We start from the raw sequence: 22,815 nt of genomic DNA, 5'->3' as shown, positions 1-22,815 counted from the left end.
AGAGGTAAATTTTACCGTAGCCGGGAAGAAGAATTACTTCCCATAATAAAAGTTACAATAAATAATAAAAAATTCAATATTTTTATAGATACTGGCTCAACAACAAGTTTACTTGATGAGTCGCAACTAATAGAAATTCCGAGAACTTTAACGAAAGTTTCAATCAAAATTAAATCGCTTAATCATGAAAATATTATAAAATTTGAGATCATAACTGAAGTACCGGTAGAATTCAGTGAAGATGAAGCTACCATGGCAAGGAAGTTGATGAGAATACGAAATAATAAATTTGTATGAATCATAGGCCAAAATTTATTAAAACCTATAGGAGCGACATTGTATTTAAAAGAAGGATATATTGAAATAAATAACAGAAAAACATACTTTGAGAATTATGACAGCGAAAAGACAGAAATTTAAAGTATATACGAATATGAAGAAATTCAAACTCTAGAATATTGCAACTCAACACAAATGAGCCAATTAAATTATGAAGAAACACAGGAATTAAAATTTTTTATTGATGAAAATAAATATGTTTTTTATCAAGAAGGTGGCTTCAACAACACAAACTATGCATAGCATTAGGACTGAGCATGATAGTTCCATATTCAGTAAAATATATAGATACCCTAAAATCCACGAAAGAGAAATTGAACGGCAAGTTAATGATTTATTACAACAAGGTATAATACGAAAAAGTGTTTCCCCTTATAATGCACCTATTTGGGTAGTCCCAAAGAAAATAGATATTTCAGGTGAACAAAAATGGTGAATGGTAGTCGATTATAGAAAATTAAATGAAAAAACAATCGTATTTAAACATCCTATACCCAATAACGATGAAATATTAGATAAATTAGGACGAGCTAAATATTTTTCAACCTTGCAAAAGGTTTTCATTAAATAAAAATTAATCCCCTTGATTCTAAAAAAAAACAGCTTTTTCAACTTTATACGGGCATTATGAATGGTTAAGAATGCCATTTGGTCTGAAAAATGCACCAGCCACTTTTCGAAGGATGATGAATGAGGTTTTAGAAGGTTAAATAAATAAAAACTATGTAGTATTATATCTTGATGATATATTAATTTTTAGTACTTCATTACAGGAACATATGGTAAATCTTCGATTAGTTTTTCAACGTTTAAACGAATATAACCTTAAAAAACAGGTAGATAAATCAAATTTTCTTAAAAGAGGAACAAAATTCTAAGGGCATACAATTACAGACAAAGGTGTGAAACCCAATTTAAATAAAATAGAAGTTATAGAAAAAATACAACTTTCTTGTACAGCTAAAGAAATTAAATCATTCTTAGGAATAACAGGATATTACAGGAAATTTATTAAAGACTATGCAAAAATTGCACAACCCATTACCAAATATTTAAAGAAAGATACAAAAATTGATAAAAACGATATAAATTATATTAAAGCACATCAAGAATTAAAAACTGCGCTTCAAACGGGCCGGTACTTGCATATCCTGATTTTAATGAAAAATTCGTCCTAACGACCGATGCATCCAATTATGCCATTGAAGCAGCGCTAACACAGAAAGGGTATCCAATAACATTTATAAGTAGAACTCTCAATGAACATGAAAGGAACTACAGTACAACAGAAAAAGAATTACTCGCTATAGTTTAGTCAGTAAAATATTTACGACCGTATTTTATGGTAGACGCTTTGATCTTAAAACATACCACCAACCATTAAAATGGCTACAAACAAAAAATTTAGGCAGAGATATTTCACCCAGATTACAAAGATGGATTCTCCAATTAGGAGAATACGATATGCAAATCAAATATTTTTTCTGAAAGACCGGAGTCTTCCAGGGGGGCTGAATGTTTGGGAATCAAATCACAAAATATTTCTTTTTGTAAAAAAAATGCCAAACAATGTCTAACAACACCCTATTTTATTAAACATACTAATTTAATTCGATCTTGTAAATCCTAACGTAAATTCTTCCTTGCATTCTTCTTTTGCCTCATATTTGTTTATGCTAAATTTGTTTGTAAAATACTAAATTCTACCTCTTTGGATTTTGAACACCACACAGTAAACATCTTGGACATTGGTAACAGAAAACAAAAACTTATCGGCATATTATATTGTACAAACACATTACTTTAATTAAACATTATTAATTATTCAAAATTTAAAACATCATTTTTGGTTTTTTTAACGACATTTAACGAATTTAGATACTCCTTACAATTAATACAAAACAGCCACTATAAAAACAGCCACTAAATATATAATAATTTAAAACATAACAATCCTGTTCAACCCTGTACAGAATACTCTTGATAAGGTTCTACAAGACTACCCAAAGATAATGGTAAATGGTCATCTTTCTGAGGTGGTTGAAACAGGCTCATTAGAAATTGAACTTAAAAAGTAAGCTATAATACACTACCGACCGTAGCGTCTAGCAATGTCGGAGAGGTTAGGTTAGGTTTGTTAACGTGGCTGCGGATTTAGAATCCACACTAAGTGGCAAATAGAAAAGGCCCATTGTGATACCACATGAATCTAGAGAATTACTTCTTACTAGTCGAACCATTTTGAGCTTTTTATAAAGCTAAGAAAACCACAGGTTTTTCTCAAAACCCACCTCTGTCTATCAACTCCTACTCTCACCTCCCCGCGGTGAACATCGGGTGCCTAGTACCTCAACTGGAGATTGGGTTCCAACCCCAGTGGAAAGTTGTTGGGGGCAGCAAACGAGAGAGGGGGGGAGAGGTGTTTCCACTAAGGCACCTCTCCTTATCCAGGCGGCAGCGGACGAATTCTCGAGATAGAATCAACGGTGGCGTCTACAGTTCCAGTAAGGTCGAACTACTTAGTGAACACCTTATAGGGCTTCTTCGACATATTCGGAGCCCAGGCCTATAAGGAGCGGTTCATCTGGCTCCCCTTCCTTGGAGTTATACTAAGGATCTGGCCCTCCAGGTTGGGGGTTGTGCCGTCGGGGTGACTTCCTGGCCACGTAAAAACATCATAGTTTCGAAGCAACAACAAGCCTCGGATACGGACGGATTCACTGTTGACAACCCACGCAAACGAAATAAGGACAACGAACTTCGGATATGTACGTGGAATGTTAGGTCCCTTAACAGACCACGTGCAGCCGAACAATTAGCGGAAGCCCTAAACTGCTGCAAGGCAGATATTACAGCCATCCAAGAAGTGCGATGGGATGGACCGGGCAAACGCAAACTAAAAGACTGCGATATCTACTACGGCGACTGCTACCGAGAACAAAGACAGCGTCTATTTGGGTGTGGATTTGTTGTTGGAACTAGGCCCAGGCAAAAAGTCTTAAGTTTCAACAGTGTGAGCGAGCGCATCACGACAATCCGCATCAAGGCTAAATTCGCCAACATAAGCCTAATATGCGCGCATGCCCCAACAGAGGAGAAAGATGAAGACACCAAAGACATATTCTTCGAGCTCTTAGACAAGACATATGAGCAGTGCCCTGGCTATGACATTAAAATTGTCTTAGGAGATTTTAATGCCAAGCTAGGAAGAGAAGACGTCTTTGGTGGCATAATCGGGAGATACAGCCTGCACGACACCACCTCCGACAACGGATTCAGGCTGGTCGATTTCGCTGCGGGGCGAGACGTTCTGGTAGCTAGTACGCAGTTCACGCATCTCAATATCCACAAGGGGACATGGAAATCTCCTGATCAATCAACCGTCAACCAGATTGACCACATTGCGATCGACGCACGACACTTCTCCAGTATCCAGGATATCCGAACATTCCGAGAGGCCAACATTGACTCGGACCACTACCTCGTTGTAGCCAAGGTACGGCTACGGATATCCCGATCCAAGCCAAAACAAGGAAGTACTGTGAGAAGATTCGACGTTAGACGGCTACAATCGCAAGAGACTGCCATGTCCTTTTCCGATCGAGTCTCTAATAACCTCCTAAGAAGTCCTATGCTTCCTGCATTAAGCATTGAAAACCAGTGGCAACATTGCCTTGCAGCCATCAGAGATGCCGCCTCTGAAGTGCTAGGTTTCACACGGCCACCACAGCGAAACCCCTGGTTTGACGACGAATGCCGGCAAGCTCACGCAGCGAAACAAGAGGCATACAAAACGGCGCTGCACAAAAGGACGAGAGCTGCTCGCGAGCTCTACGAGCAGAAGAGGAGAGAGGAACACCGGCTTCTTAGACGGAAAAAAAGAGAGCATGAGAAGCGCGCGATCGAGGAGATAGAGGGATGTCACAACAGGAATGAGGTTCGTAAATTTTACCAAAAGGTAAAAAAAACCTCCCAAGGGTACAAGCCACGAACCGAAGCCTGTAAAGACGATCAAGGGAACATCGTAGTAGAACCACAGTCGATGCTGAGAATATGGAAAGATCACTTCTCCAAATTATATAACGGCGATGACGAACCGAATTCCGCTGTAAGGGAGATAGAACCACTCAACCTCGGCGACGCAGATCAACAATTCCGCCCACCCGACCTTGACGAAGTGAAGATAGCTATATCTAAACTTAAGCCAAACAAAGCTGCTGGAGCTGACGGCATCACCGCCGAACTATTCAAAGCAGCAGGCGATGACTTGGTAGGGAGCATGCACCAACTCATCTGCAAAATTTGGTCGGAAGAAAGCATGCCCGATGAGTGGAATCTCAGCATAGTGTGCCCGATACATAAGAAAGGAGACCCTCTAAACTGCGCCAACTACAGAGGCATCAGTCTCCTTAACATTGCTTATAAGATCCTCTCTGCCGTATTATGTGAACGTCTGAAGCCATTCGTCAACAACCTGATTGGTCCTTATCAGTGTGGCTTCAGACCAGGAAAGTCCACTATCGACCAAATATTCACACTACGGCAGATCTTGGAAAAAACCCAGGAGCTTCAAATCGATACCCACCATCTTTTTATCGATTTCAAAGCCGCGTATGACAGCATCTATAGGGAAGAGCTCTACCGAGCAATGTCTAGTTTTGGCATCCCTGTCAAACTTATCCGTTTGTGCAGAATGACGATGGAGAATGCACGCTGCTCTATCAAGGTCGGAAAAGATCTTACCGATGCATTTGATGTCAAAAAAGGTTTTAGACAAGGCGATGCACTGTCATGCGACTTCTTCAACATCGTTCTGGAAAGAATTGTGCAAAACTCAACCGTCAACACTAGAGGCACAATCTTCCAAAGATCCATCCAATTACTCGGATACGCAGATGATATTGACATAATTGGAAGATCAAAGCGTGATGTCAGTGGAGCGTTTTTGAGCATTGCGACGGAAGCGAAGAAGATGGGTTTAGTGGTCAATGAGGGCAAGACCAAGTATATGCTGTCATCAAAAAAGGACACTGAACGACGACGTCTTGGACAAAACGTCACCATGGACAGCTATAACTTTGAGGTAGTTAAGGACTTTGTCTACCTAGGCACCGCTATTAATGCAGACAACGACACCAGCGCTGAAATCAAACGAAGAATAACTCTTGCAAATCGCTGCTTCTTTGGACTTAGAAGGCAATTGAGAAGTAAAATCCTCTCTCGAGCATGTAAAATCACCATCTATAAGACACTCATCATCCCGGTTCTCATTTATGGCGCTGAGGCCTGGACCCTGTCAAAGAAAGATGAGAGCGTCTTAGGATGCTTCGAGAGAAAAATTCTTCGGGCGATTTTTGGTCCCGTACGCATAGATGGAGAATGGAGGAGAAGATATAACGACGAGCTGTACGGGCTGTACAGCGACACTGACCTAGTTAGCAGAATCAAAGTCCAACGGCTTAGATGGCTAGGTCATGTAGAGCGGATGGACATCAACGCTCCAGCCCGGAAGGTCTTCGAATCCAATCCCGAGGGACGGCGCAGTAGAGGAAGACCGCGACTCAGGTGGCGCACCCAGGTGGGAGAGGACCTCAACCAACTTGGCGTGCGAAACTGGAGACAGCTAGCTAGGGACCGAGCTGGCTGGAGACGCTTGTTGGTTGAGGCCCAGGTCCGCCCCGGACTGTAGCGCCACCTTAAGTAAGTAAGTAAGTAAGAAGATATTTGATATCCGTTTTAGCTAGTTCACTGGAATTATCAAAATAGTAGTCTCCCAGATGAAGTTTGCGTCTTAATAAAAGAGTAGGGCAAGTGCAGAGAAGGTGAGAAATTATTTCCTCTTCTTCTTCATCCATATAGCTCCTGCTGAAGTCATTTGAGGCTACACCAAGTAGTATTGCGTGTCTGCCTATAAGAGAGTGTCCCCTATAAGGAGCTAATATCAAGTCTGCTTTGAGATAACAAATCTTTAGAGCGCTTAAGGTCCAGTGAAGGCCAAATTAGTTTTGTGGCTACGCATGTTGGTAAATTGTGCCATCAGAATTTGCTATCGCAAAAGCTGTTTCTTGTAGCATAAGTTTACATATAGGTATCGGTATACCTATCTCCTTCCTTTCAGGTGAAATAGGCATGACCGTTCCATTTTAAGCGAGTTCATCGGCTCTACAATTTCCCGTGATGTCTCTGTGGCCCGGCACCCAACATAGGTGAATGTTAAATTGCTGCGCCATCTCCATAAGAGACGATCGACAATCGAGGGCCGTTTGAGATTTGGTTGAGACACCGTCAAGAGATTTAATAGTAGCCTGACTGTCAGACAAGATGCGGATATCAGAAGTTGATATCATGTTTTCTCATAGCCAGAAGGGAACCTCTTTGATCACTAAAATGTCCACTTGGAAGACGCTACAATGATTAGGGAGACGGAAAATGCTTAGATTAAGCTTTTCTGAGAACACACCACTACCAACTCCCTTATTTGTCTTGGAGCCATCTGTATAAAAATGAATACTTTTGTTATCCAGGAGTTTTTTGTCTTCCTATTCATCTCTGGATGGAATGGATACCTGAAAGTTTTTTCCAAATAGGGGTTTAGGAATAGTTTAGTCTATGTACTTTGGTATAGAACCAAAGAGGTTCAAAATGATGGAGTTCCCCACATTGTTGTTGTTCCATTGAGATGAGGCGTTGAGTCTTATCGCTGTACTCGCTGCCACTTGTTTAGTAAAGATGTCGAGGGGTGTCAGATGGAGGAGAGTGTCTAAAACTGCCCCGCTTATGCGACATGCAGTGCGTTGGACTCTGCTGAGTTTGACGTAGTATGTGACTTTCTCCAGTGCAGCCCACCATACTGCAACCCCGTAAATAAGTATTGGTCGGATGACCGTTATTTATAGTCAGTACGTTATGCGAGCTTGAAAACCCCATTGGCTACCTATGGCTTTCTTGAAAAGGAAAAGCTACAGTAGCTTTTTTAACTCTTTCCTGTATATATGATTTCCAACTTAATTTTTTGTCCAATATCAGACCAAGATATTGGTAAAAATTAGTGGTAGAAAAAGGTGCAATTACTGGGATCTTGTATTTTCGTATGAAAAGGACGAGGTCTGTTTTTTGAGGATTAATACTAAGTCCGCAGTGATCAGCCCATCTAGTGAGTATATTGAGTGCGTTTTGCAGGAGGTCTCTCAGTGTATAAGTAACATCATCGGCATATGCAACCACTCCGTAGCCATTCCTCTCAATTGATATTAGTAGTTCGTTAACCACTATGTTCCACAGGAGAGGGGACAGAACACCACCTTGCGGAGTGCCTCTACTGACAGACCTTTTTGTGCAAAAATCCCCCATCTTAGAGTTGATGATACTGCTTTTTAGCATTAGATTTATAAACTCACAGATTGAGTATTCAACGTTTAATGTCGTCATAGCAGAAGTGATAGCGGATGTGTCAACGTTGTTTAAAGCGCCCTCAATATCCAGGAAAGCCACCATATATTCCTTTTGCTCCAGGGAGTATTCGATAGTTCTTACCAGAGTGTGCAAGGCTGTTTCTACTGATTTCAATGTTCAGTAAGCATGCTGAGACATTGATAGTCTCTTATCAATGCTATTACGTATATGGATATTAATCAATCGTTCCAGAGTTTTGAGAATGAGTGATGATAGGCTAATAGGTCTTAGGTCCTTAGGGTTGACATGCGAGCATTTGCCCGCCTTGGGAATGAAAACTACCTTTAGCTCAGCTGGTACGATTTGATCTGGACCTGGAGATTTATAAGGTTTGAAACTATTTTGAGCCCATGTCAATTTTTCTTTCGTAACCAGATCTTGAGGAAAAGTTAATTTAATACCCAACCCTGGACTGTTGGTTGTATTAACGGATTGGGAGCTATCCGGGAAGTGAATGTCTAGTAGCAGGCTTAGCGTTTCTTCGCAAGAGTTAATCCATGTACCATCTGATGGTTGATTTGTCGACATCTTTCTTATCCTTGATGCCTCCGAGGATTCTTCTATGGAGTTACAGAAGGATCTCCATGTGGATCTTTTGGCAATTCTCAATTTTAGTTTATACTTTTTGAAGGATTCTTTATAGGAGTCCCAATCTTCGGGATGTCTAGTCATTTTTGCTCGATTGAAAAGCCTTCTACAACCTTTCCTGAGTATTTCTAGTTCAGAAGCCCACCAATATGGTTTCTTCTTTGCCCGCACTGTAGTGAGGGGGCAGGAAGTTTCCATGGCTTTAATGAGGGCTGCTGTAAGCTCATCGACCTTTTGATCGAGTTCAAGAGCGCACAATGGCGGATCAGTAAGTTCTGGTTTAATCAGGTTTTTCAGAGTCGCCCTATATTTTGGCCAATCTGTTTTCCTATAATTCCGGAACTGGATCGATTTTGAGGTCTCTTCAATAAGTGTGGATTGGATGTACCTACTATGATCGTAGAACGAGTTCTCCTTTGATACTCTCCAATTCAATATTTTATTTGAGAGATTTAACGAGAAGACGCAATCTAAAACTACCGTCTTCTCCAGAATGGTACCAGGCAGTGGACTCTGGTGGTCCTGGCCCAAATACGCTGATACCAGCCAGTAGGTATGGTTGTCTATTAACATACTGGCTGTGGTGACGTCTTTATCACTGAAATTAGGGATTAAAAATACATTTAGACTACGTTTCACTACTATGTAGGACCTTGGGTTACGCACGGCTATCACGTAGTAGCCAAGAGTTCTCAATCCTCGAACCAGGGATTTCACAATCCCGGGCTCTTGGATGAGAACGACATCTTCCCCAGTTTTTGTCAGGCGGAGAAGAAGGGAGGCCGCAGCCGTTTTAGACTGTTGGAGATTAATATGTAGCATTTGCAGCATTTTGGCTAGAAAAAGGCAGATCAACCTCCACCACTGTTAAATCCAGCTCATCCAGATCAGACGAAGACGAACCTATTGGTTCATCTTCTTCCTCACTGGAAATAGCTTTGTCGTTTGAGTCCTCGGTCTCCATTAGGGATAAACTTTTGACGTTTTCAGGAGATGACTGTGCTGCGACAAAAGAGGGCCCCACCACATTCTCATCCACATCCAAGGATGGGAAGGGATGAAGACCCTTTGGCTCCTCCAGTTTCGGGACCTTCTAGTCGTGACAAGGGAGGTTCAGGTTGTTGATCATGATCATTTCACTAATGTCAACTGGACAAAAGGGTTCTTTCGGGGATCCATGCGCGAGCTCTCGGCCTGCAAGGAATATCTTCCTTTGCAACGACCTCGTGTTATGAGCCTGGCCAGACTTCGCCCAGTATGCCGACAGCAAGCGTATAGAGATCGCGCGACCTCTGATCCTTGCAAGCGATGAGTTTCAAATAACCTTGATGCCAACACCCATTGCTTGTTACAGGTGTTGGACCCAGATGCTTTCTCATGACTTTGAGAAAACCAGACGTGAGCCCCAGTTTCACCATCTGCGAACGGTCAGAGGTAATCGTGCTATCAATATTGCCGTTATCAATGATCGTGACTATGATCTTTTTGGGCTCTTTAAGTATATTACTAAAAGTTTTAGTGAGAGGTACTCTAGCCATGCTGGGAGTGCTGGTGTTCTGCACTTTTGGCTCCTCCAAAGACCTTTATCGCTTTGACGTGGAGCCGTAGCTACTAGTTTTGTCTAGAATGGATTCAGGCCAATCCCGCCTCTTGTTAAGAATGCGATTACTTCCATCCCCAATGTTTTGAACCAGGGGATTTTAGACTTCTCATCGCATAACGCCGTTGTTTATACGAGCTCCTAGGAGCAATCTGGAGAGGTTTACTCTGTTTGGTTCGTGAATAATGATCTTTCCACTACCGACCTGAGGAAGCGTTTTTGCCAATGATACGTCCTGTACTGTTCTAGAAGATGGGCAGTGACTTGGCACAAGCCCTTCTCCGGTGTTTGGCACAAAAGTATAGACAGCCAGCGTTGCCGCTGAACTGCCGCCTGGTGTAGCTGGAGTACCGGTACCGGGTTTACGTTTTGCTTTAGGTTTTGGTTTTGTGTTTGTTTTAATTTATGCATTAGATTCCCACGAGTAGGCGAAGTAAAGGGGGGTGCATCTGTGCAGAGATTCGCTTTCACAGATAATGCGAGCTAATCACTTAGTATCCGTATACTCCGTTAACGACTGAGCTATTTTTAGAAATTGGGCCCTCAACCTGGCTGATCATCGGCATGGGTCGTATAACACCTTAGATCCAGCCCAATTGGGAAGTTGAAGGGAGGGATATGTTTTGGAAAAGGAGACAAGGTATTGACAGACAGTGATGCACTATACAGTCAGGGAATAAGGAGCTATCAGCCAGCATAATAGCACAAAGCCGACGTAGGAGTCAGTAAGGATTGGGAAGCGGAGGGGTGAGCGACCTATGGTTTCATGTCAGAGAGAGATATTGTCAAAAACATAGTTAAAGATGTAAGGGACAATAATATTATTCGTGAAAGTAGCTCGCCATTCACGAGCCCAATTGTGCTAGGCACAAAAAAGAACGGTCAAAATAGGTTTTGCGCTGATAACTGTGCCCTAAACCACATCACTATCAAGGACATGTGTCCTCTACCCAGGGTTGAGGACCAGCTAGATCAGCTCTCGGGAAACCAATTTTTCACTTCACTGGACATGGCTTCAGGTTTTCATCAGATTCCAATAGCTGAAAACTAAACTAAAAGTAAAATATGAATGGACATCCAAGTGTGAAGAAGCAAGGCAATATGTTATTAGGGTGCTGACTGAGAGACCATTAATTCCAAGTTTCACGCAGTGGCAAACTACAGCCAAGCAACAAAACCTTACGAAGATAAGTACCATAGCTTCAAGCTGGAAACACTAGCTGTAGTAAATGCAATACAACATTTCAGAACATACATATTTCGTATCAAGTTCTCATTTTCCACGGATTGTAACGCATTAAAGGCTACCAAAGAAATTTTTTTTTTTACATTTTTAATTATTCGACTTAATACAAGCTAGAAATTAACATAACTTAGCTTAACTTAACACTAGCTTAACATTTTTTTTAAGTTCTTGTTATCAGTTTTCAATATTAATTGATGTTTGCCTTAAGGCCCACATAAAAGCTCTTTAATGTACAAGAACTAACAATTTTGATTTTATTAGACTTAAAATTAAAACGGACGAGGAATTCGGACTCAAAAAGGAAAAAAGTAAAGGGTATCTTTTAGATGGGATTTGGAAATGTTAAGTCGAAGACTAGCATAGCAGCGTTGCAGTGACGAAGAATTCTGGAAATTGGTTCAGTGCTCGTAATTGGTAAGCAAATAATATATTAGCGTTATTACGTCTAATATAAAAGGGTGCAGTCCTTATATATAACCTATCTGTTTTAGTCGATCGGCATAAGGAGGCAAGTTGGATGAATCATCCCAGGGAAGGCCACGTAAAGCAAATCGAACGAAACGTCTTTGAACATTTTCAATTCTGAGTCAATGGTTTTCATAAAAGGAAGACCATACTTGGCGTGCATATTCAAGATGAGGACGGACTAGGGAGATGTAAAGCGCTTTAGTTACATAGGGGTTGGAAAATTCTTTTGACCTTACTTACTTACTTACTTAAGGTGGCGCTACAGTCCTGTGTGAACTAGAGCCTCACCCAACAAACTTCTCCATCTAGCTCGGTCCCTAGCTAGATGTCTCCAGTTTCGCGCTCCAAGTTGGGTGAGGTCACCTTCCACTTGTGCGCGCCACCTGATCCGCGGTCTTCCTCTACTGCGCTGTCATGTGGGTGCCGATTCGAAGACTTTCCGGGCCGGAGCATTGGCTTCCATGCGCTCTACGTGACCCAGCCATCTTAGTCGTTGGACTTTTTCTCTTCTGGCTAAGTCTACGTCGCTGTACAGCCCGTACAGTTCGTCGTTCCATCTTCTCCTCCACTCTCCTTCGATGCATATGGGACCGTAGATCACACGAAGAACTTTTCTCTCGAAGCGACCCAAGGTGCTTTCATCCGCTTTTGTCATGGTCCATGCTTCTGCACCGTATAGCAGGACGGGGATGATAAGGGTCTTATATAGCAACACTTTGGTCCCTTGAGAGAGAACTTTACCACTCAATTGCTTTGTTAGTCCAAAGATCTCAGCGCTGGTGTTTTCTGCGTTTACAGCGGAGCCTAGGTAAACGAAGTCCTTGACTACCTCAAAGTTACGTCTGTCGATTGTGACGTTTTGACCAAAACGTCAGTGTTGTATGTCCTTCCTAGACGAGAGCATGTACTTTATTTTGCCCTCATTAACCGTTAAACCCATTTTTTGCCGCCTCTGCCTCAATACTCACAAAAGCCCCATTGACATCACGCTGAGTTCTTCCGATTATGTCAATGTCATCAGCATATCCCAGTAATTGGACAGACTTTTGAAAGATAGTGCCTCTAGTGTTGACGTGTGAGCTCTGCACTATTCTTTCAAGCATGATATTAAAAAGTCAGATGACAGCGCATCACCTTGTCTAAAACCTTTTTTGACATAAAAAGATTCTGTTAAGTTGTTTCCAACCTTTATGGAGCAGCGTGAATTCTCCATGGTCATCCTGCACAAACGGACGAGTTTGGCAGGGATGCCAAAACTAGACATGGCTCTATACAGCTCGTCCCTGTAGATGCTGTCATATGCGGCCTTGAAATCGATGAAAAGATGGTGGGTGTCGATTTGGTGTTCTTGAGTTTTTTTCAGGATCTGCCGTAATGTGAATATTTGATCATCTGTATAATTTCCTGGTCTAAAACCACACTGATAAGGACCTATCAGGTTGTTGACGATGGGCTTAAGACGTTCATATATTACGGCAGAGAAGATTTTATAGGCGATGTTAAGTAGACTTATTCCTATATAGTTGGTGCAGTTTAGAGGGTCTCCTTTTTTCAGGATCGGGCAAACAATATCTTACAGATAAGTTGGTGCATGCTCCTAACCAACTTATCTCCAGCTGCTTTAAAGAGCTTGGCATTCAAGCCATCCGCTCCAGCGGCTTTATTAGACTTCAACTTAGATATGGCAATCTTTACTTCGTCTAAGTCGGGAGGACGGGATTGTTGGCTTTCGTCGTCTATACTGAATGGATCATCCTGCCTGACAGCGGAATTCAGTTCTTCGTCGCCGTTATACAGTCTGCAGAAGTGGTCCTTCCATATCCTCAGCATTAACTGCAGTTCCACTATGATGTTTCCACTTTCATCTTTGCAGCCTTCGGTTCTAGGTTTAGGTACCTGCGAATTTCGTTTCACCTGTTCATAAAACTTTCGAACCTCATTCCTGCTTTTATACCTCTCAACATCTTCGACCGCACGCTTCTCATGCCCTCTCTTTTTCCTTCTGAGAAGTCGGCGTTCCTCTCGCCTCTTTTGCTCATAGAGCTCACAAGCAGCTCTCGTCCTTTTATGCAGCGCTGCTTTGCGTGCCTGCTGTTTGGCTGCATTCTTTTGACCATCGCTTAATAAAACCGAGAGATCTATTAGCTTTATTAATAATTTTGTCAAAATGGGAATTGAAATTCAGGTGTTTGTCACACCTAATACCAAGATCTCTAATAGAATTGACTACGTTGACGGCGTCATTAAGGAATTGAATTTGAATTGTTTGCGCGAAAAGGTCATTTGTTTACATTTACCTACATTTAACTATAGGAAATTTTGCATGCACCAAACAAAAAAGATATTAAGATCATTTTGTAAAACTAAGGAATCAGAAGGAGTAGAGATAATCTTAAACATTTTCTTATAGTCCGCAAACATTAGGATATCTGAGTTTTTTAATTTAAGACAGACATCGATGACAGATAAGACGAAGGGAAGAGGGCCAAGGTTACTACCTTGTGGGACTCCAGAAGTTGCATGTATAGGACTTTAGACTGAGTAGCGGAAAAGGTCTCTATAAGTTCTTTTCGCAAGATAGGAGCGTTTCCAGTTTAAAAATACAGATGGAAAGCTTAGGGCTTTTAGTTTGAGATAAATTATCTTATGGGATATTTTATAAAAGGCTTTGCTGTAATCAGTGTATACAACATCAACTTCTTTGCCATTCTCGAGGGCTGTTAAACCTTGGATATATATTAATTCAATTAAATCAGTCTTAGTGGATTTACTTTTAAGAAAACCTTGTTGAGCGGGGCAGACTAAAGGCTTGCAATGGAAATAAACGGAATCATAAACTAAGCTTTCCAAAAGTTTTGAAATGATTGAATGTTTACCAATAGGTCTATAATTGTTAATTTCCGTTTTATTCCCTTGTTTATGAATGGGAAATGTAAATGTAATATGAATGAAACACACCTTGGGAAAGAGAGAGCTCAAAAAGTGTAGTCCCTGACTGATGGGACGCCATCAGAACCAGGGCTAAAAATTTCTTTGAGGCTTGTAATTGTAATAGATAAAAGAGAGGTTTGAGTGCAAGCATCTTAATAACTAAAGCTGTGTGGATCAGAATCATGAAGATGTTCAGTATACGATTTGCTAAAGTATGTAGCAAATAGATTTGAAATGGTTGTTATATCTGAGGAGATTATGTTGGAGAAGTTCATTGAAGGTAAAAACCCATCAGATTTTCGTTTGACATTTATAAACTTGAACAATGTCCTTGCATCAGAAAGAAGGTTATTTTCCATTGGGTAAGTTATTGGTTATAAAGGGTTTCCGTTAATTCAGAGAAAGAATTATAGGCGAGAAGATAGTTGTTGTGATCAGTATCAGATTCGGACTGTTAAAAGATCTTCCAAAGCTTGTAACGGGTACTTCTTAGGCTACGGAGCTATCTGTTGTACCAAGGGAAGGCAGAGGATAAATCTTTTTTACGAGAGAACGGTACTGATTCTTCAATACAGTATGAGAGAATCAAATAAAACCAATTTGTAAGGGACTCTACTGTTAAATGGAGGGAAGATCTGGAGAAATCAGCCCTACGAAAATCATAACAGTAATTCTCCATTTCAAAAAGTTGTTTTCAAATTCAATGGGGAAGGAGAGAGGGGAGATTGATAGCGATCCAATTTTGAGAGAAGATGAGGGTGTTGTCGCGGAGACAACACAGTTATCGCAATCAGATGAGAATATGAGATCGAGGTGTCTCCCCAAAAAGTTTGCTACTCCATTTAGTTGAAAAAAACCACAATCAGACAGACGAACAATGATAAGCGATTCAGGTTCAGAGGAGATGTTAGTTGGAAAGAAGGATGTCTGATCATCTGAGGTGGACCAATTGAGATAGGGAAGAATAAAGTCACCAAGAACAAATACATATAACAACAAAGGACAAAAAGACAAAACTTAGGGAGTGCAACCTTAGCTGATACACTTTCAAATTCGATTTAAGTAGGAATATAGAGTAATGAACTTTCAAAATTACTAGTGATAGCTAAAAGCACACCATGACCATGTGTATTACTCGCACATTCCACAACATCCATTCGATAGATGGAATAGCCGTTAGTGAAGAGTTAATTTCGTTTGTGAGATTGGTTTCGGTAAGGGCAAAAAAGTCATAATGAAGGTTTTGGGAGTTATTAAATACGACAGATGTTTTAGACCTTTACCCTCTTACATTTTGATACCAAAGGTTAAGTTATTTAGGTTAAGTAGTCTTCTTGTTAGGAGGAAAGAATGTTTTTCATATCTGGACGGGATTTTTGGATACGAGATAATCGTTTTGAAGAGATAAACGACGCAAAAGAGGTAAGATCGTCTCTCACTTTTTGAGGAGAAATTTCAAGACCATCATGAAATTTCAAGAATATTTCCATAAGTGCATCACGTTTGGTAGGAAGGTCTTCTTGGGACATTAAATATTTTGTTTTACCTTCAAAGCAAACAGAAGTTTGTCGTGCAGGAAAGCTAGGTAAAGACGAACATTATTGTAGATTGTGTGGTCTCTAAGACGTGATATAACATACCGATCATTAGTATTGGCCTCAGATAAATGTTAAGTTAACTTGACAATTGGAGGGATCATTGGGTCAAGGAATCCTTGTGGTTCTTGGGAAACAGATAAAGAAGGATTAAGAGGGCGGAAATGGATGAAATTTGTATACGCGGGTGTTTTAACAGGAGGATCAACCATTGGATGAGAAGGGTTAAAAGAATCTCGTTTGGATGATGTAAGAGAAGTTTTCCGTTTAAGGGACAAAAGTTGGTTAGAGAAAGAAAAGTTTGGAAAGATTTGTGTTTTAAGAGTCCAGTTGGTATCAATGTTTTTTTTTGGGATTAGGATCGGGATTGGGCTTGGGAATAGGTTTTAAATTAGGTTTGGGTTTGTAAGACTTAATTAAATTATTGTTGCTATTCATTCTGGAAAGCCGCATTCGACTAAGTCCTATATATCCTCTTTGGTGATGAAACATCCAGTTATATTTGGAGGGAATCAATAACTTGAATCTTCTTCCAGGTAAATCTGAGGTGGTTTGTTACATGGGGTCAGCAACCAGGTTTGCCGCATGAATTTTATCACGAATGGATACGATCGCGATATCACACGACGGTTTTCTGGGTTGTTTAATGATGTCGTAGAGAACGGATTCAATTTTTTGTGATTTGACTTTAAGGCTTTGAAGCTCGCTATACACACTCGTATATTTCTGTTCTTGATTGCTTATATCGTAAGCAATAGATATGAATAAGGTTGAAACCCGAGAAAGAATACAATTAATGTTTTCAAAGTCGTTAACGAGTCGAACGTTTGTAACATCACTCAATTGATTGGAAGAGGAGGAGAGCCGGGATGACGAACTTTGCAACAGCAATCAATATCCAATTTCAGTAGGTTTAACTGGCCAGACAAAATTAGCACATTTAACTTATTGCCAATATCTGAACGAAGAGAATTCAACCCACCGTATTTTTCCAGAAAACGTATTGTGGAAAGGCACTTAGTGGACGATTGTTGACATTGGATGTTTGAGTCCTCAACACTTTTGCAGACGTGATCAATTTTCGTGGAGAGATTAGAAATTTGATCTTGGCAAACGGAATGTTTATTAGACAGGGATTCTTTTAGACATTAAATTGCAATCATAATATCCGACACGGCTGTAAGTATTTCCCACAAAGGCCACTGGACTTCAATAATTCCGCGTTTGTGTCAACGATGACACATATTTTATTAGCACATGACAAATTAAATTGATTTAGCAAAAAAAGATAACATATGGTTTTTTGTTTAGGTCTTTTGATTTGTTTTTTTTTTAGTTATTTTTTATTTTTTCTATGCTTGTAAATACACAAGAAGAAAAAAAAATGCTGGTGTTATGGGAAACGGCGAGGGGCAGTAAAGTGTATATTGATATTTTTTTTAATTTGTATTTGTATGATAATTGTTTATTTGGGGTCAGTAAAAAGGTGGCAAAGGGCAACTGCGGAGCTAAAAGTAAATGCGACTGCACTTGACGAAGGTTGTTTATTATAAAAAAGAAAAACCTATTACCACGAATCGCCAGGTAGTGGATCTACCTCGAAGATTTTTACTTTAATGTTATTTACAAAAAAGAAAGTTCCATGCAGCATGTAGACTATTTAAGCCGAAACCCACCACTTAACAAAGTTATCATCTTAATAGTTTAGCAGACAACTGGCTGCAAATTGAACGGTCTGAACATCCAGAAGTTGTAGCCATCATCGATAAAATTAAGGAAAAGGATCAAGACACCACCTTGAATTATGTATTATATAATCAAAAATAATCTATTATATCGAAAAATGATAGATGAAGAAAAACTTTTCGTTCCCAGAAGGTGTAGGTTAAGTACCCATTTTGGGATGCATAAAATGACCAGAAATGTACGGAAATTTGTAGAGTCGTGTGTGGTCTGTGTCGTTGCCAAAAGAGCAATCGGGAAAACACAATCAGAGCTACATCCAATTGATAAAAGAGATGCTCCGTTTCACACTGTTCATATAGATTGTATGGGGCCTTTCCACGGAGTAGATAAAGAGGACAGTCGTTATCACTTGATTATAATTGATGCTTTTAGTAAATTTGTCCTTATATTATCGTGTAAAACTTTGAAAGAAAATGAAACAGTACGCCATTTAAATAGTTTTATCATGTTAATTGGTGTCCCAATTATAATTATTACTGATAAAGGGACAAATTTTACCAGCGAGTAATTACGTGTTTTCTGTAAGTCAGTGGGTGTAGAACACCATGCCATAGCACCAGGAATGAGTCGAGCCAACGGACAGATTAAGCGCTATGTGGATACAATTGCAAATCTTTTAAGGAAAACCCTGGAATTAACTGTTGAATGGACAACATTTGTCAGCCGTGTTCAACTTGCGTTAAATACCAATATCAATAAAGCTACGGGGCTTTTTCCATTAAAAATTCTCACTGGAATCGATGGAAGAACTCCAGATGTAAGCGCTTTGTTCTTGAAGTTGATTATTAAACAGGAATATGAAAATATTGAAGCTATACGTGTCGTGCCCGATGAAAGGCTAAAGGAAAACTCCAATGGAATGAAAACCCGATTCGATAAAAACAAGTGTAAACCTACAAGGTTGCAAATTGAAACAAACGTTGTAAACAAAAGCCCTCAAATCAGAAAATTCAAAATAAGAGTTTCGTTCTCGGGGTACGTATTAAGCGTTAGGCATATTAGAAAATGATCGCTATAAATTGATGAAAGGGGGGAAGGGCGGTGACAGTTGCTACTAAGAAAACTTTACGTTTGGTTGCTGAAAAGGAGTCATGTTGTCCTGGATCTTACATTTTAGTCTCAGTAAGGTTAGTTTTCAGCGGGGTGAACACGCTAATTAAAGCCTCTGAGTCACTAAGTTCTAAGGTCTTACTTAAGCTGGCGCTACAGTCCGTCCCTCGAGATTGGATTCGAAGACCTTCCGGACTAGAGTGTTGATTTCCATTCGCTCTAATTAATTCAGCTAACTAGGTCAGTGTCGCTGTACAGCCCGTACAGTTCGTAAAAATATCTTCTCCTACATTCTCTATCTATGCGTACGGGACTGAAAAACACCAAAAGACTTTTACTCTCGAAGCATCCTAAGACGCTCTCATCTTTCTTTGACAGGGTCCAGGTCTCAGCGCCATTAATGAAAACCGGGATGATGAGTGTATTAAAAACAGTGATCTTAGATGCTAGAGAGAGGACTTTACTTCTCAATTGCCTTCTAAGTCCAAAGAAGCAGCGATTTGCAAGAGTTATTCTTCTATTGATTTCAGCGCTGGTGTTGTTGTCTGCCTAGGTAGCCAAAGTTCTTAACTTCCTCAAAGCTATAGCTGTCCATGGTAACGTTCTGTCCAATGTGCTTTTTTGATAACAGCATATACTTGGTCTTACCCTCATTGACCACTAAACCCATCTTCTTCACTTCCGTTGCAATGATCAGAAACGCTCCACTGACATCAAGCTTTGATGTTCCAATTATGTTAATATCATCTGCGTTTTCGAGTAATTGGATAGACCTTTTGAAGATTGTGCCTCTAGTGTTGACGGTTAAGTTTTGCACAATTCTTTCCCGCCAATAATGAGAACCGGGATGATGAGTGTCTTATAGATGGTGATTTTAGATGCTCGAGAGAGGACCAAAGTAGAAGCGATTTGCAAGAGTTATTCTTCGTTTGATTTCAGCGCTAGTGTCGTTGTCTGTGTTAATAGAGGTGCCTAGGTAGACAAAGTCCTTAACTACCTCAAAGTTATAGCTGTTCATGTTCACATTTTGTCCAATGTCCTTTTTTGATAACAGCATATACTTGGTCTTACCCTCATTGACCACTAAACCCATCTTCTTCGCTTCCGTCGCAATGATCAAAAACGCTCCACTGACATCACGCTTTGATCTTCCAATTATGTCATTATCATCTACGTATCCGAGTAAGTGGATAGACCTTTGGAAGTTTGTGCCTCTAGTGTTGACGGTTGAGTTTTGCACAATTCTTTCCAGAACGATATTGAAGAAGTTGCATGACAGTGCATCGCCTTGTCCAAAACCTTTTTTGACATCAAATGCGTCGGTAAGATTTTTTCCGACCTTGATAGAGCAGCGTGCATTCTCCATCGTCATTCTGCACAAAGGGCTTAGTTTGACAGGGATGCCAAAACAAGACATTGCTCGGTAGAGCTCTTGCCTATAGATGCTGTCATACGCGTCTTTAAAATCGATAACGAGATGGGGGGTATCGATTTAAAGTTCCTGGGTTTCTTCTTCTTGATCTGCGTCGCCGAGGTTGAGTGGTTCTATCTCCCTTACAGCGGAATTCGGTTTGTCATCGCCGTTATATAATTTGGAGAAGTGGTCTTTCCACATTCTCAATATCGACTGCGGTTCTACTACGATGTTCCCCTGATCGACTTTACAGGCTTCGGTTCGTGGCTGGTACCCTTGGGAGGTTTTTTTTTTTAAATTTAAAAATTTGTTAAAATTTACGAACCTCATTCCTGTTGTGACATCCCTCTATCTCTTCGATCGCGCACTTCTCATGCTTTTTTTTCCGTCTAAGAAGCCAGTGATCCTCTTCTGCTCGTAGAGCTCACGAGCAGCTCTGGTCCTTTTGTGCAGCGCCGTTTTGTATGCCTGCTGTGTCGTTGCGTGCGCTTGCCGGCATTCGTCATCAAACCAGGGATTTCGCTGTGGTGGCCGTGTGAAACCTAGCACTTCAGAGGCGGCATCTCTGATGGCTGCAAGGCAGTGTTGCCACTGGTTTTCAATGCTTAATGCAGGCAGCTCCTTAAGAGGTTATTAGAGACTTGATCGGAAAAGGACATGGCAGTCTCTTGCGATTGTAGCCGACTAACGTCGAATCTTCTCACAGTACTTCTTTGTTTTGGCTTGGATCGGTTTATCCGTAGCCGTACCTTGGCTACAACGAGGTAGTGGTCCAAATCAATGTTGGCCACTCGAAATGTTCGGATATCCTGGATACTGGAGAAATGTCGTGCGTCGATCGCAATGTGGTCAATCCGGTTGACGGTTGATTGATCAGGAGATTTCCATGTCCCCTTGTGGATATTAAGATGCGTGAACTGCGTACTAGCTTTCAGAACGTCTCGCCCCGCAGCGAAATCGATCAGCCTGAATCCGTTGTCGGAGGTGGTGTCGTGCAAGCTGTATCTCCCGATTATGCCACCAAAGATGTCTTCTCTTCCTAGCTTGGCATTTAAATCTCCTAAGACAATTTTAATGTCATAGCTAGGGCACTGCTCATATGTCTTGTCCAAGAGCTCGAAGAATATGTCTTTGGTGTCTTCATCTTTCTCCTCTGTTGGGGCATGCGGGCATATTAGGCTTATGTTGGTGAATTTAGCCTTGAAACTCAAGACTTTTTGCCTGAGTCTAGTTCCAACAACAAATCCACACCCAAATAGTCGCTTTCTTTATTCTCGGTAGCAGTTGCCGTAGCATACATCGCAGTCTTTTAGTTTGCGTTTGCCCGGTCCATCCCATCGCACTTCTTGAATGGCGGTAATATCTGCCTTGCAGCAGTTTAGGGCTTCTGCAAATTGTTCAGCTGCACGTGGTCTGTTAAGGGACCTTACATTCCACGTACAAATCCAAAGTTCGTTGTACTAGTATCGTTTGCGTGGGTTGTGGAAGAAACTGTAGACGCCACCGTTGATTCCATTTCGAGAAATCGTCCAATGCCGCCTGGATAAGGAGAGGTGCCTTAGTGGAATCACCTTTCCCCCCTCTCTCGTTTGCTGCTCCCAACAACTTTCCACTAAGGTTGGAACTCAATCTCCAGTTGAGGTACTAGGCACCCGATATACACCGCAGGGAGGTGAGAGTAGGAGTTAATACACAGAAGTGGGTTTTGAGAAAAACCTGTGGACGCTTGTTGTCGACGACCAAAAATGCGGCCAAACGAACACATCCACCGACGAACAAAGGAGCAACAAACAAACAAACACATCTTTTATTATTTATGTATGTTGGCTATCGTGCCATTTTCTTATGTTTAATTGTTGGCAACATTGTCATTTTATTTAATCCATTGTCATTTTAAAATTTAAACGTTCAAGTTTCAAGTCAAGTTCAAGAAAAAGAAAAATTACCAATCGGTAAAAATATTAACAATCGTAATATTTTTTAATATTATAATAACATTGTATTCATTTTTAGAAAATAAACATTTCGCCAAAAGTTTAATTCTCGTATTCTCTACTTGAACATCTTTATTTTCGATTGAAAATCGAAGGCGTCACATTGCACATGTCGAAGAAGAAAACAAGAAAGTGTGCCCGCCTCAACCCAAATATGTCCGACGAGGAAGAAAAGATCCAAAGCGAGCCAGATGACGATCATGAGGATGAACACATCAACGAGACCATCAAACCATCTGATGAATTTGATGTGAACACACGAATTGGGAATATGCAAGAGGTATTCCAGAAATCGCTGCAGGAAATGGAACAAAAGTTTTTGGCTATGTTCAACGCCATAAAGCCAACAAATGATCAGGTAATTGACATTCCTCCCTCCTTTCCCCTTGCCC

The 22,815-nt window shown here is 40.7% G+C and overlaps 1 protein-coding gene across 2 annotated transcripts in view; it reads right to left on the bottom strand.

Annotated features, from left to right (window-relative positions):
• The window catches only part of LOC129938514 (segmentation protein cap'n'collar-like), a 177,804-nt gene that overhangs the window by 129,663 nt on the left and 25,326 nt on the right, over nucleotides 1-22,815 (bottom strand). The window lies entirely within an intron of this gene.

This window comes from Eupeodes corollae, chromosome 1, assembly GCF_945859685.1.
Source record: "Eupeodes corollae chromosome 1, idEupCoro1.1, whole genome shotgun sequence".
NCBI classification, from domain to species: Eukaryota; Metazoa; Arthropoda; class Insecta; order Diptera; family Syrphidae; genus Eupeodes; species Eupeodes corollae.
The sequence above is the reverse complement of the archived record's forward strand: the minus strand, read 5'-3'. Positions and strand labels throughout refer to the sequence as shown.